The sequence below is a fragment of the Mobula birostris genome, chromosome 5, assembly GCF_030028105.1.
Source record: "Mobula birostris isolate sMobBir1 chromosome 5, sMobBir1.hap1, whole genome shotgun sequence".
In the NCBI taxonomy this organism is placed as follows: Eukaryota; Metazoa; Chordata; class Chondrichthyes; order Myliobatiformes; family Myliobatidae; genus Mobula; species Mobula birostris.
In genome coordinates, this window is record NC_092374.1 from 178181589 (window position 1) to 178198275 (window position 16687).

Here is a 16687-nt window from a genome sequence, read left to right on the forward strand (position 1 = left end):
TCCAGCTGAAATGTTGTCCTTCTTTGTCTTCATGAGTTGATAGTAGGGAGAGTGGGTGGCGCTTTCTGCTTGTTAGCTGATGCTCATGTAGCATGGTCAATACTTTTCTCCATGTCTGATCAACATAGTTCTTGTTGCAGTCACTACACTGGATTTTGTAGATTACATTTGTTCTAGCTCACATTTTGTTGTGCTTTGAGTTTTGATAGGTCCCTCCTCAAAGTTGCATTCAGCTTGTCAGCAACTGTGTTGTGCCGCTGAAGCACTTGCTGTAATTTCTGAGGTTTTCTTTAAGTATGGCAATAAAATTTGTTATTTGTCTTTTGTGTTGTATGTATGTTCAGGTTTCTGATCTTGAGGTACCTTTGGATGAAGCTTGTTGGATATCGGTTTTGTTGTAAGGTCTTGAAGAGGCACTTCTCTTCCAGTTTGTGTCTGTGGTGTTGCAGTGGGACATAATTCTCTTGAATAAGATCTTCATGCAGCTTTGCTTGTGGCTCTTTAGATGATTTACATTGAAATTCAGAATTTGATCAGAGTGCGTTGCTCTCCTGTAGACTGGCATCTGTAATTGACTAGTGGTAATTTTCTTGATAAGAATGTTCAAGAATGTGAACTGACTCCCCTTTTCAATTTCCATTGTGAAATACGCCGGCATCTCGCTGTTCAGTTGTTGTGCCTTAGTTAACGCCGCATAATCCAACCCCGGAGACAGAGAGTACACTGACTGGACGGAGGTGCGTGACAGCGTGTCGGCTACCACGTTGTTCTTCCCGGAGATGTGCTTGATCGTGGTGGTAAACTCCAAGATGTACGACAGGTGGCGTTGCTGGCAGCCCGACCACGGGTCCGACACTTTGGCAAATGCGAGAGTGAGGGGCTTGTGGTCTGTGAAAACCGTAAACTCCCTCCCTTCCAGGAAATACCGGAAGTGCCGGATGGCAAGGTACAGGGCCAGCAGCTCCCTGTCGAAAACGCTGTACTTAAGTTCCAGGGGTCGTAGGTGCCGGCTGAAAAAAGCAAGCGGCTTCCACTGGCCTTCGATGAGCTGCTCGAGCACGCCGCCAACTGCTGCGTCGGCATCCACAGTGAGGACAGTCGACCCCGGGGTGGACCAGGAGTGTGGCTTTTGCTAGTATATTCTTGGCTTGTTCAAAAGCTGCTGTCACCTCCTCCGTCCAGGTGACCTCTTTGACCTTGCCGGACATCAGCTCCATGGCGGTTGATCCGGTGCCCCAAGAAGTCGATGGCGGGTAGGCTGAACTGGCACTTAGCGGGGTTGATACCCAGGCCGTAGTTGCTTAGGCGGCGGCAGAGCAGGCGTAAATGTGCCTGACAGGAGCGGCTAGCGATAAGTATGTCATCCAGGTAGATAGGTAGATGAACAGAAAGTCCAAATCTCGCCCTACTGCGTCCATTAGGCGCTGGAACGTTTGTGCTGCGTTTTTGAGCCCGAACGGCATCCTGAGGAACTCAAACAGGCCAAAGGAGGTAATGAGGGCCGTGTTGGGTACATCGTCCCGGTGGACTGGGATCTGATGATACCCTCGGACTAGGTCAATCTTCGAAAAGATGTGCGCCCTGTGCAGGTTGGCTGTAAAGTCCTGGATGTGTGGTACTGGATAGCAATCGGACGTGATGGCGTCATTCAGCCTCCTATAGTCGCTGCACGGTCTCCACACTCCCGCGGAATTGGGCACCAGATGGAGTGGGGAGGCCCACGGGCTGTCGGAACGCCTCACAATCCCCATCTCCTCCATCTTCTTGAATTCCTCTTTCGTGAGGCGGAGCTTGTCGGATGGTACCCTGCGGGCCCGGGCATGAAGGGGAGGTCCCTGTGTGGGGATGTGGTGCATCATGCCGTACTTGGGATCTGTTGAGGAAAACTGCGACGTGATGATAGATGGGAACTCCAATAACACTCTGGCGAACTCATTGTTGGAATAAGTGATGGAGTCCAGGTGCGGGGCCAGTAACCTGGCCTCACCGAGGGAGAAAGTCTGGAACGTCTTCGCATCGACCAATTGTCGTCCCTTGAAATCCATGAGCAGGCAGTGCACGCGGAGGAAGTTCACACCCAGCAATGGCTGTGATACTGCGGCCAGCATAAATGTCCATGTAAAGGAGCTGGAACTGAACAGCAAGGGGATGGTTCTTGTGCCGTAAGTGCAGATGGTGCTGCTGTTGGCTGCCGTAAGTTTTGGTCATGTTCTTCTAGTTTGGGTATCGTGGCTTGAGGGGGGTTGAACACTGATTTCTGCCCCCGTGTCCACCAGAAATCTACGCAGAGTGCTTGTCCCCAATGTAGAGGAGGCTATCATGGTGACCAGCCGCCTTAGCCATCAGCGATGGCTGGCCGTGGTGTTTCCCTGGAACGAACATGGCGGTTGGCAGCAGCGGGCCCCGGAACCCCACTTTTGATGATAAAAATACGAAGACTCAGAAGTGGTGCCGTCCCTTGGTGTGGGTGTTACGTGCTGTGCTGCTGAGGTGCAAGAGGGCTGGACTTTCGGCCGTGCCGCAGCACTAATTTCGATGGTGGTTTCCCCATTTTGTTTGGCGCGCCAAAGCATGTCCGCTTGGGCAGCCATCCTGCGCAGGTCTCTGAAGTCTTCATCTGCTAGCAGGAGGCAGATGCCTTCTGGCACTTGCTCCAAGAAGATCTGTTCAAAAAGAAGGCAAGGCTTATGGCCGTCTGCCAGTGTTAGTATGTCACTCATCAGTGCTGATGGCGCGTGGTTGCCCAGGCTGTCCATATGCAGTAACCGTGTGGCCCATTCACGGCGGGAGAGGCCAAATGTGCGGATTAAAGGGCCTTGAGGGCCTTGTACCTGTCTGTTGCCGGGGGCTGATGCAGAAAGTCAATAACGCGGCCCGCTCTCTCCTGGTTGAGGGTGCTCACAATGTAGCAATACCTGGTGGCATCTGAGACAATTTGCTTGACCTGGAACTGGGCCTCTGCTTGCTCGAACCAGACCAGGGGTTGAATGGTCCAGAAGGTTGGCAGTTAAAGGGAAACTGCATTCTGCAGAGCCGAGCCGTTCATACTGGGTCCAAATGCCGTTGGACAGTTGGGGTCACCAATGTGGTTGCGTTGATACGCAATGAGTGAAAGCAACACAGAGTCGAGCAGGGTCTGGTTGAACTGTTTACTGTTTCAATCTGCGTGCGCTTAAGTGCCCGCTCCCAGCATCACCCGCTCTTTGCAGGGCAGTAGTGACGTCGTCTTCCAGGCCAAGGTCTGCCCTTTACTCAGAGCCCTCTCAGTTGCCGCTGGCTGTGGACTCGCCTGCGATTGCTGGAGCCGGTTCGCTTGCCGCGTGGGCGAACCACCACAAAACACAGATAAGTTAGCATGTATGTATGTTAAATGTCCACTACAAACGTGGGATGGAACTAACATTTAACTAACAAACAAAACAAAAAAAATTGCCATTTGTAAGCTAGTCTTCGCATTCAAAGTAGCGGTATGAAACCTTGCGTGTGTGGCCCTTGCATATGTGTTTCTGACACTTGCAGCAAGTTGTCCCTGTTTTGCAGAGCAGAAGTTGCATCTCCTTCTCTTCTGTCCAGTTGTGTTGGCTTCTTGTGGGACTTGTTGTTGATCAGGACCAGGTTCAGATCACTGCACTGCCCTTACCAGTGCTTCTGTACGGGGAAGATGGTGTCACCTTTGAATAAAAGGAGTTACAAGGGCCCTTACATGCTTCTCCAAAAAGAACCTCCTCCAGTTCCTCTTGCTTGCCCTCCAGGTAAGGTTCAGCTCACTCCATATGAGAAAGGCATTGTAGGTCGATATGTCAGTGATGATATGGAATATGGCGAGAGGCCAGCAGGCAGTTCTTCTCTTGCAGCTGTATGTGCCTGTTACTTTGTCAAGGTTGCCCACTCCTCCTTTGGCATTGTAGTCAAGGATGGTGGCTGGTTTTCTGTCCTCCTGAGCACTGACCTCTGCAGCCTTATGTAATGTGCTCATCAGATTGACATTCTTGTTCTTCTTTTGCATAAACGAAACAACAGTGGTATAATGGGTGAAAGCAAACTGAGAAGACAAGATGTCTCTCCCCCTTGTTGCAGTCAGAGCAGGTGGCAGCTCAGGTTCGTTCCGCCTCACAGTGCCCACCATTGTGGGGCCTGATTGTACCCCAATACTTTTATACTTATACTTTATTGTCGCCAAACAATTGATACTAGAACGTACAATCATCATAGCGATACTTGATTCTACGCTTCTCGCTCCCTGGATTACAAATCGATAGTAAATACTAAAAATTTAAATTATAAATCATAAATAGAAAATAGAAAAATGGAAAGGTAGTACTAAAAAACCGAGATGCAGATCCGGATATTTGGAGGGTACAGCCCAGATCCGGCTCATGATCTGTTCAGCAGTCTTATCACAGTTGGAAAGAAGCTGTTCCTAAATCTGGCCGTACGAGTCTTCAAGCTCCTGAGCCTTCTCCTGGAGGGAAGAGGGACAAAAAGTGTGTTGGCTAGTTGGGTCGTGCCCTTGATTATCCTGGCAGCACTGCTCCGACAGTATGCGGTGTAAAGTGATTCCAAGGACAGAAGATTGGTTTTTGTGATGTGCTGCGCCGTGTTCACGAACTTCTGCAGCTTCTTTCGGTCTTGGACAGGACAACTTCCATACCAGGTTCCATACCAATAAATGGGAATTGTATAGTATTCCATATTACCAGTTTCCAATTGGATTGATCTTTGTTTTACTTGTTGGTGAACTGGTGTCTCCATTTTTAGCAGTGTTTGGCATACTGGGGCAAACATGGGGATGTGGTCAGAGAGGCCAAGATGAGGGTGTGGGGTGCTTTTGTAAGTATTGTGTCTGTTCATAAAACATAATACACTCTGTTTATTTCCTTAGTGGTCATGATGACCTGTTGGTAGAATTTGGATAAAATGACCTGTGGGTTAATATGATTGAAATCTCCTGCAATTATTAAGAGACCTTCTGGATACCTTACTTTGCTATGAAGCTCTCCTAATGGTCCTTGGCTTTAGAACTTGGGGGGAAGGTCAAGGGTGGGGAAAATGTGGACAGCTGTGATGAAGCCTGTAATAAATTCCCTGAACAGGTATTGTGGCCAACATTTAGAAACACATAAAACCTACAGCACAATACAGGCTCCTTGGCCCACAATGCTGTGCCAAACATGTACTGATTAGAAATTACCTCGGGTTATCCATGGCCCTCTATTTTTCTAAGCTCGAGTTACCTATCCAGGAGTCTCTTAAAAGACCGTATGGTATTCACCTCCTCCACCGTTGCCGGCAGACCATCCCATGCACTCACCACTCTCTGCGTTTTGAAAAAAACTTACATCTGACATCTCTTCTGTACCTACTTCCAAAAACCTTAAAACTGTTCGCCATTTCAGCTCTGGGAAAAAGCCTCTGACTATCCACACAATCAATGCCTCTCATCATCTTATGCACCTCTATCAGGTCACCTCTCATCCTCTGCCACTCCCAAGGAGAAAAGGCCGAATTCACTCAACCTATTCTCATAAGGCATGCTCCCCAATCCAGGCAACATCCTTGTAAATCTCCTCCGCACCCTTTCTATGGTTTCCACATCCTTCCTGTAGTGAGTGACCAGACCTGAGCACAGTACTCCAAGTCGGGTCTGACCAGGGTCCTATACAGCTGTAACTACCTCCCGGCTCTTAAACTCAATCCCTTGGTTGATGAAGGCCAATGCACCGTATGCCTTCTTAACCACAGAGTCAACCTATGTAGCCCAAAATCCATCTGATCCTCCACACTGCCAAGAGTCTTACCATTAATGCTATAATACTATATTCTGCCATCATATTTAACCAACCAAACTGAACCATTCTCACACTTATCTGGATTGAACTCCATCTGCCACTTTTCAGCCCAGTTTTGCATCCTATTATGGCCTGCTTTAACCTCTGAAAGCCCTCCACACTACCCACAACACCCTCAACCTTTGTATCATCAGCAAATTTACTAACCCATCCTTCTACTTCCTGATCCATGTTATTTATAAAAATCACGAAGAGAAGGGGTCACAGAACAGATCCCTGAGGCACACCACAGGTCACTGACCTCCATTCAGAGTATGACCCACCTACAACCACTCTTTGCCTTTTATGAGCAAGCCAATTCTGTATCCACAAAGCAAGGTTTACTTGAATCCCGTGCCTCCTTACTTTCTCAGTAAGTCTTGCAGGGGATACCTGATCAAATGCCTTGCTGAAATCCATATACACTACATCTACTGCTCTACCTTCATCAATGTGTTTAGTCTTATCCTCAAAAAATTTAATCAGGTTCGTAAGGCATGACCTGCCTTTGACAAAGCCATGCTGACTATTCCTAATCATATTATGCCTATCCAAATGTTCATAAATCCTGCCTCTCAGGATCTTTTCCATCAACTTATCAACCAGTGATGTAAGACTCTCTGGTCTGTAATTTCCTGGGCTATCTCTACTCCCTTTCTTGAATAAGGGAACAACATCTGCAGCCCTCCAGTCCTCCATAACCTCTCCCATTCCCATCCTCCATAACCTCACCCATCCCCATTAATAATGCACAGATCATTGCCAGAGGCTCAGCAATCTCGTCGCTCGCTTCCCACGGTAGCCTTGGGTATATCTTGTCTGGTCCTGTTGACTTATCCAACTTGATGCTTTCCAAAAGCTCCAGCACATCCTCTTTCTTAATATCTATATACTCAAGCTTTTCAGTCTGCTGTAAGTCATCCCTACAATTGCCAAGATCCTTTTCCGTAGTGAATACTGAAGAAAGGTATTCATTAAGTACCTCTGCTATCTCCTCCAGTTCCGTACACACTTATACACTGTCACGCCTGATTGGTCCTATTCTCTCACGTCTTAGCCTCTTGCTCTTCACATAGTTGTGGTTTTCCTTAATCCTGTCCACCAAGGCCTTTTCATGGCCCTTTCTGGCTCTCCTAATTTAATTCTTAAGCTCCTTCCTGCTAGCCTTATAATCTTTTAGATCTCTATCATTACCTAGTCTTTTGAACTTGTATATAGTTTAACGAGTGCTCTATAAAGCTGTCTCCTTTTAAACTCTTCGAGCTGGTCTAACTTGCTGACGTCCACATGCTTGCGTTTAAGGATGTTGGGGAAGTAAGACATGATTCTTGGACTCTTGTAAATAATGGGTTAAAAACTTAAGTGCCACCCTATGTGTGCTAGTGAACAAACTCTGTTGCTTTTGCTGAAGAATAGGCCCGCAGTTTGTTTAGATTAAAAGCTTGCCTGATTAACAGCCTGTAGCTGCCTCTTCAAGGTGACATGAGGGCTGGAATTGCTCATTGCTCATATAGGTCATGCTTTATTGTTTTGCTCCACTGACTTAAGTCTTTTCTTTAAAGAGGTTCAATGATAAGAACATCTGTCTCTAATTAAGTCAGGGGCCTAGCTACAGGGATGGCTGGTACGGGATGGACAATATATCTATTTGTAATTAAACTCTGATTTAGCGGACTCTCTTATCAAAGTAATTGGGTTTCGCTCTGACTTAACATACCATTGTAACTGAGTGTTCTTTGTCTGCTCGTTCTATATATTGTAGCATTTCTGTTTTAAAATCAGAAAGCTCGTCTGAGCCTCCAAGGAGAGAGAGAGTCTCTGTCTCTCTTTGATGACTGGTTCCGAGTTCTTTCTCACTGGCTGAACTGAGCACAATAAACTGGTGAAGAGGTTAAAGTAATAACTGTGTGGTGTGATTATTGGTCCGGCAACCTTTTTTAAGTTTACAGTCCTTCGATCAAACTGCTGAAGAAAAAACTCTCCTTTTAAACTCTTTGAGCTGGTCTAACTCGCTGATGTCCATGCGCTTGCACTGTTGTCCTTCGATTAATTATAAGATGCTCTATTGTCACAGGGCAGTGACTGCGAACTACCATTTGTGCACAAAGCTTTGTTGATGTACACAGTCTGCCTACTATGAATTTTCCTGACAGATCCTATCCACACAGAATAATCATCTGGTTGAATTGAAATGGCAAGCTTGGCATGTTATTGTCTAGCCACATTTTGGCAAAAGGCAGAATCTAACATTTTCTCATCTTTCTCTATGTTAGTGAGTCCATTTTGTTTTCTAGCAAGCAGACATTGCCAGGAAAAGTAACGGTACCTTTGCAAAACAGGCCCAATGCTGAAGGAACTCAATAAGTCAGACTGCATCTATGGAAATGCATATATAGTTGATGTTTTGGCCAGAGACCCTTCCTCAAGAGTGGAAAGGAAGGAAAAAGACACTAGATTAAAATGGTCGGGGATGGGGAAGGGGGCTAGATAGAAGGTGGTAGGTGTGAAACCTGGTGGGTAGGAAAGCTAAATGGCTGGAGAGAAAGGATACTTACGGGATTGGGAACTGAATGAAGGAACTCAGGACAGGATGGATGGTAGAAAAAAAAGCAAAGATAACATGCATTCGGACTGTCAGGAAGGGCAGGCAGATGATGGGACAAAATTAGAGCCAGCAGAGTGAGTACCAGTGCATTAGGGATTCAGAATCAAAACGGGTATCAAATACAGTACTCAGTGTTAAATCTCAATGCACGGAGTACAAAAAATAAGGTGGACGACATTGCACTTTTACAGATTATCGAGTATGATGCTGTGGCCATCACTGAATTGTGACTGAAGGATGATTGTAGTTGGGAGCTGAACGTCCAGTGTTACACATTGTGTTCAGTTCTGGTTACCTCATTAGCTGGCTCTTATTCTCGGACCTATGTTCTGGTGTCTAGAGGAGAACATGCAGCAGCTGCTCCAGATAATGGCCTCATCAGACTTCTCCTTGGAGCTCTGCTCTTATCAAGCCCATCACTGGAAGAGACTATTCAGGCAGTGATACATTTCAGTGGGTGACACTCCTGGTGGTAGAGTACTGGCATGGAAGCATTGGTAATAGGTTTCAACTAACGTTGATAAGAGATCGAGAAAGGGGAGAGAGGTGCCAGAAATAGACCAAATTACTTTAAGTGCAGGGTGGAAATTAGAGGCAATGTTTATGAAATTAACAAGCATAGCATGGGTGCACGAATTAGCACAATGCAGTTGTAGCCCCCCTGGCCACCCTCAGGGTCGCTCGGCTCTCTGTCGTCTAGGGAAACAGCCTCGGCCCCGCCAAACTGGGTAATTAGTTTGTGTGGATGCTGTGTGAGGTACCCCACCCCGCCCAAATAACAGACAATACACCAGATGCAATTAAATGATATACAGTTTATAGATATTACTGGAACTATATAATTAAAAGAGAATAAAATATGAAAGAAAAATAAAAGGCGCCACACTTATCAAAGTTCAATCTCTTCGTGCACAAAAAAACCGTTGGAGCTCAAGGACCTTTTTCTTCACCCTGTGACCCCCTCGGACCACCTCGACCGGCCGCCTGGGACCAACAACGGTGGTCGACCAGACGCTCCACACGAATCCGTCTCCGTCTCCTTGCCGAACGTCCCGCTCGGGGTCCGACCCCGTTAGCGGACTCACAGCACCTAGTCCATCCTCTGTCTCGCTCTCCCGCCTTCTGCCCCCAAAACCCCCTCGCAAACAGTATCTTCAAATACACCAAAACCATAACAACTATCCCAATTGGTTAATAACGTATTTCTTATCACCCTCTAAATCACAACAAGCTGCTAGTGCAAACTTTCTCAGCGTTTAAGACAACAAAGCCGCATTCCCCAGATTAACATAACAAAGACGCCATTTTAATTAGCCTCCGCAGTAACATAAAAATCGAAACCCCCTTACACAGTCATTAGTGTAGACAGAGGAAGAATTGGGGCATATTACTGGGATGTTCTACATAGCCACCCAAGAACAGGCATAACTGGACCCATCCAGCTGCCCTTGGCTACCCCTCGAGCTTGGAGAAAGTAGGATGAGCTGAGGGAAAAATTGTTGAAAATGAGTACCAGTTCTGGCAGACAGAGGGTGGGGGTAGTGGAGGGTAACTGATTGCTTCTTTTACTGAGAAAGGAATGAAGTGCTTTAAGGCTTTCTTATTGGGGGAATAGAGATATATAGGGACTGATATCCATGATGAAAATGAGATGGTCAGGGCCAGGTACAGGTTTCCCACGCTAGCCGAAGGTAGAGCGTTCCTGTGAAACGATCCGTAAACTGGAATGTGGAAAGTGAATAAGCAATTACCATTTATTAATATGGGAAAAAATTTTGAGCATTCCCAGACGCAAAAAAAGACCTGCAAAATCATGCCAAAGAACACATAAAACCTAAAATAACAGTAACATATAGTAAACGCAGGAATGATATGATAAATACATAGCCTATATAAAGTAGAAGTACTTCTCTGCAGCACTAACGCAGCGAAAATCTCGCGGAAGCGCTCTCGGCAAAAACACAGTGCAAGCACTCTCAGCAGAAACACTCTCTCCAGTAACGTTTAAGATATGAAGCTGCCAAATCATACCAAATAACACAGCCTATATAAAGTAGAAATAATGTATGTACAGTGTAGTTTCACTTATTGGAATTGGGAAGACTCCAATAAATTGCAGTTTCGTCACAGTTAAACACTTGCTTATACGAATAAGCACCTGACGCAATCGGCAATTGCCTCTGACCTGGGCTGACATTTACGTGCGGGCAGCACCTAATTAACTTGTTTATTTCGGCTTTTTTCTTAAAGATGTGCTGTGTGCATCCTGACTAACGCTGCACCACTGCATTCTTTGCGGCAATGTATTGGTCGGCGGCCCGGAGGTTGGGGACCACTGCTTAAACTGTGAAGCTGCCCTCACCTCAGAAACCGATCAAACTACCCATGGCTACCTTTAAATTCCACTTTCATCACGGTCGTCCAGTGCTTCCTGTTTCAGCTTATTAAAAAGACTGACTGGTTGCTCCTTAACAGAACACCGCGTTTTGTACACCCATCAATCCACTCAAGCAATAGACTTTCCATTTTATCCATTATTGGATGATTATAGATTATGAGGACACGCAATCCTATTTTATTGTCATTTAGTAATGCATGCATTAAGAAATGATACATGTTCCTCTGGTGTGATATCACAGAAACACAAGACAGACCAAGACTGAAAAACTGATAAAAACCACATAATTATAACATATAGTTACAACAGTGCAAGCAGTACCGTTAACTTGATGAAGAACAGGTCATGGACACGGTAAGAAAAGTTCAAAGTCTCTCGAAAGTCCCATGATCTCACGCAGACGAGAGAAGGAAGAAAAGCTACCTGCCATGCTTTTAGCGCCTCAAACTTGCCAATGCAACATCCTGGAAGCACCCAACCACAGTTCGACTCTGAGTCATCCGAAAACTTCGAGCCTCTGACCGGCCCTCCAACACCGAGCTCCGTCTCTGCCGAGCGCTTTGACCCCAGCCCCGGCTGCCAGCAACAGGCAAAGCCGAGGAATTGGGGCCTACCTTCCGGAGATTCTCGATCGCACAGTAGCAGCGGCAGCGAACCGGGCATTTCAGAAGTTTCTCCATATGTTCCTCCGTGCTTCTCACATCTGTCTCCATCAAATCAGAATTGTGCGCGGCTCAGACAAAAATATTTCACTGGAGAGGCCACGCGTGCTGCGTCGCGCCGCCATCTTCTCCTCCCGCTATTCTTAGAGAGACTACTTTGCTACGAGCAGAGCCAACAGTAACATCGGCAGCTTTCAGGATTCTCTCTCTCTCTCTCTCTCTCTCTGTCTCTCCATATAACTAGTGTGAATGGTGGACGCAGGCAAGTTCAACGTGTGGAGAATGTCCTTACTTCGTTCACCAGGATGGAAATGCTTAATTATGTCTAGTTTTATGCTAAGTATAACACCCTTATGAGCTGTTTTAGGCTTTTCCAATACCTTAGAACAGCAGTCCCCAACCATTGGGTCGCAAAGCATATGCACCTGGGCTGCGAGGAAACGATATGATTTGGCAATATGAGTCAGCTGCACCTTTCCTCATTCCCTGTCATGTACCGTTGAGCTTGAACGCATGTGAGGTCATTACCTGCGTGTCATCTATGTCAGCGCGGGAAGGAGATCACCTCCTCGAGCTTGCAAATGACGACGGGCTGAAAAGTATGTTTGACATCTCTGCCAGCATTCTGGATCAAAGTCAAGGCTAAGTATCCTGAGATAGCCACGAAAGCACTGAAAACGTTGCTTCCATTTCCAGCATATCTCTGCAATGAATGCAACGAAAACTAAACTGCGGAATAGACTGGATATAAGGAACGCCCTTCAAGTATCGCTGTCTCCCATCACCCCTCGATGGGACTGTCTTGTTGCAGGGAAACAAGGCCAGGGCTCCCACTGATTCAGCAATATTGGTGTGTTGCAATGATTTTATATGTTCATACAGGGAGAATATGCACTGTGTGTTTAATATCCAAACGTTACTTAAAAGTTTTGACTTATAAGTGACTTATGTAACCATATAACAATTACAGCACAGAAACAGGCGATCTCGGCCCTTCTAGTCCGTGCCGAACGCTACTCTCACCTAGTCCCACTGACCTGCACTCAGCCCATAACCCTCCATTCCTTTCCTGTCCATATACCTATCCAATTTTTCTTTAAATGGTAATATCGAACCTGCCTCTACCACTTCAATTGGAAGTTCGTTCAACACTTACTTCAAGCTTTCCTGTCCTCCCCTGATAATTGAATTATCACTATATTCATGCGAGGAAAATATGCGCTGTGTGTTTAATATTAAATTCATTAGATGAACCCTTTTAGAAATGAAATTGAGTGTATTATTCACTTATCACCTATATTCCGGTTGTGATTAACACCCCTCCCGAACAGAATTGCCAAAAATGATATGTAGAAAAACAAACCCACTGGTGCCCACGCAAGGCTTCATGGTTATTGTAGTCTTTCAGGGGTAAACACAAAGTATTTGACTGCTACTCTTGTCCGTTGGCAACCGTATCCCCCCCACTGGGTCGGCTGGTCTGTGTTGCAAAAAAGGTTGGGGACTCCTGCCTTAGAACTCATCTTGCTAACGGATGCACAAAATAAATCAAGATAAAGCATGTGTTTAAGCAATGCCGGCTAGAATGCATTTCCGGGGGAGGAGCTTGGCTGTTCTGGCGCGCACCACCTTTTTTCACACGCTGCCTTTTTTCATAATAGTGAAAACACCTGTTAGCGAAAACAGGTAACTAATGTAGATCTTTCGTAACAGCGAGGTTTCGTAAAGTGAACGCTTGGAAAATGAGGAGCTAGGGCTTTACTCTTTGGAGAGAAGGAGGATGAGAGGAGACATGATAGAGGTGTACAAGATAATAAGAGGAATAGATAGAGTGGATAGCCAGTGCCTCTTCCCCAGGGCACCACTGCTCAATACAAGAGGGCGTGGCTTTAAGGTAAGGGGTGGGAAGTTCAAGGGGGACTTTAGAGGAAGGTTTTTTACTCAGAGAGTGGTTGGTGCGTGGAATGCACTGCCTGAGTCAGTGGTGGAGGCAGATACACTAGTGAAGTTTAAGAGACTACTGGACAGGTATATGGAGGAATTTAAGTTGGCTTATATGGGAGGGACGGCTTGAGGGTCGGCACAACATTGTGGGCTGAAGGGCCTGTACTGTGCTGTACTATTCTGTCTATTTAAAACGGGGGCCACGTGTAATTGAAAGTTACTGAGAAGTGTGAAGGGACCGAACCAAGGGAGACAGAATGGAGTTGAGGTATGAGCATACGAGTTCAGTAGAATGGGAGCAGGCAGAGACAGTAGGCCTACCCAGACAGTCAGGTTTGTGGATCTTGAGTACGAAGTAGCAGGGAGTGGATGAGAGCTCTCCAGAGTTGATGAGGACAGTGGTGGTATTGGAGATTGTTTACTGATAGTCAAGGGGGTAGGTATGGATAGGTGTCAGAGTTGCCCCCTGGTCTCAGAAAGGTAGAGGTTACTCTGCCACACTACAACAGCACGCCCTTTGTCTGTGGGTTTGATGGTAAGGTTTGGAATTGTGCGGAGTGAGTGGAGGGCAGTACATTCGGTGGGGGGGAGGGGCGGTGGGGAGGGTATGCTGAAGTCAAGACAGTTGATGTCTCACAGCAATTCAAGTTGAAAAGATCCAGAGCAGGGTGTCCAAGAATTGGAGCATCATTGCAGATGGGAGAAGGGGTGATCAAGCTCAGCTTTCACTTTCCGTTTCATAGCGTAAGGTAGATGTCATGGGGGTAACACTGTGGGTTGAACTTACTAATCAATCTGCAGGTGGGCTGCAACCGGAAGCTCCCTGAGCGCATCATCGAACACCTCTGCATAGTGTTCTTCTGGTGTACATTGTTTATCTTTAGGTGTAGATGCATGCACCCTGCGAAAGTTGTCATCATTGACTGTAATCTGCTTCATTTGCTGACTGGCCCTGCTTCCCATCAATGGTGCAAAGTCGTCAGTGACCATGACAAATTTGACCGAACACTTGTGGTTCATCATGGGATTACGCAATTTCACTCTGCACATCCCTTCTGCATCCATGGTGGTCTTGTTTCACATCATCAGCTTTTTAGTGCGTTGTCTTAGTGTGTGGTCTACTCCCTCCAAGTATTTGCGGGGTAAGATGTTAATGCTCACCCCATTGTTGACTTGGAAGTCTATTGGCTTTCCATTGATGAGCATCTATGCAAATACGTCATCCTTTGTCTTCAAGCTGTTGACAACCAGTATGACTCGGTGCTACTGTCACTGTCAGTTTGGTCATCGCTTTTTGCTTCCACCCCATGCACGGGCTTCTACTTGCATACCTTTGCAAACTGATTTCGAGTACTACACGCCTTGCACACCTGGGCATTGTTGCTTGTCTCTTGCATGTTCCGTGCTTCTGTGGCTGTTCAAGGTGCCTTTTGCTCTGGCTTCATCACTGGGACTAGCCTTCTGTCCAGGATGCTCTGAACGTTTCTTGTTATTGCGAGGTTTAATCCCATGGACCGTAGCAGACCTGCTGTCTGCAGCTGTACTGAATGCTTGTAGGTGTGATTCAGCCATTTCTGCTTTTACAGATGTCAGTGCAGTCATTGAGCGATGGCTTTCTTGTAACAGAATTTTTCTGGTTTGAGAGTGGTTAATGCCCAATACGATCTTGTCTCTCAGCAGACTGACATATACGAGCAAAAATTACATGTCTTTGCAAAAGATCTAAGGCTGGCAAGAAATAATTCAAAGGTCTCACCTTGTTCTTGTTGCTGCTTGTTGAACAAGTACCGTTCATATGTCTCATTTTTCTCACCGATAGCATACCTGTCAAATGCAGCTAAAATCTATGTGAGGCCTTCAGCCTCATCTGCGAACACAAAATTGTTGTGGACCTCAAGGCCTGACGGTCCAATTGTATGTAAAAATAATGCCGTCTGGTATGCTGGAACTTGTTTGTGCAGTTGTGGTACAACACTGTAATTAGTCCTCATCTGCCGCCATGTCTTCCATCCGTCTATCACTCCACAGTTGACCATCACGGCTGGTGACGGGTGGATGCTGTTGACTGGGGGAGGACTTCTGTCCCGACCATGGTTTCCCGGCATGGGGTCGTCTGCGGGTGCTGGGTGCTGCTGAGATTCTGCTGTCTCACCTCCAGGCATTACTACTGCACCGGTCTCTATTTGTGGCTGGTTGCTCGTCTCGGTTGACATTTTTCTACTCTTACACTCACCCTCCAATGTTTCAGAGTTGTGCTATTATTATGCTGCCAACTGCAAGTTGAAAAAATCGGGCACTGCGGTTCGAAAAAGCAATTTTCTGAGACCCACTGCTGCCACCATGTTTCGAGACAGATATTTCAGATAAAAACAACGGCGCATGTGCACCAACTTTAATCGTTTGCTCACGAGTGCATGTACAAGTATATCATGACATAAATTGCAGTCTAGGTGTTTGGGGTCATAGACGCCAGCATTGGTACTGGTGGAATCGGGAATCTAGATCTTGCGTCTTTCATGGTCAGATTAGCTCGTAGCCTTGTGAGTTCCCTGGCTCCCTTGCCCTGTTTCTGCTTCCTCTTGCATCTCTGTCAGCTGAGCTGCCTTGGCCGGCGGCTGTTGCTGGGCCTGGTGTCCGTAGAAGCTCTGAATGTTGCCAAAGGTTTAAACATTCTTTTTCTAAGAGATCAATGGTGCTTAGCTTTGATTGACTGGAATCCCCAAGAGAAACTTTGAAGCAGTGTACACTCAGACGCCGTTTAACGCTGAGGGTACGTTCCTTGGAAGTGGACTGATATGTAAATCATTAGACATAGGAGTAGAATTAGGCCATCTAGCCCATCGAGTCTGCTCCACCATTCAATTATGACTGATCATTTTTTTTAACCTCCTCAGCCCCATTCCTTGGCATTCTCCCCATAACCTTTAATGCTGTGTCTAGTCAAGAACCTATCAAGCTTTGCCTTAAATACACCCATCGACCTGGCCTCGGCAGCTGCCTGTGGTAGTAAATTCCACAAATTTGACACCCTCTGGCTAAAGAAATTTCTCTGCGTCTCAATTTTAAATGGATGCTCCTGTGTCCAGAGGCTGTGTCCTCTTGTCCTAGACTCTCCCACCATGGGAAACATCCTTAAAACATTTACTCTGTCTAGGCCTTTCAACATTCGAAAGGTTTCAATGAAATCCGCCCCCCATCCCTCTGAATTCCAGTGAGTACAGACCCAGAGCCATCAAAAGTTCCGTGTATG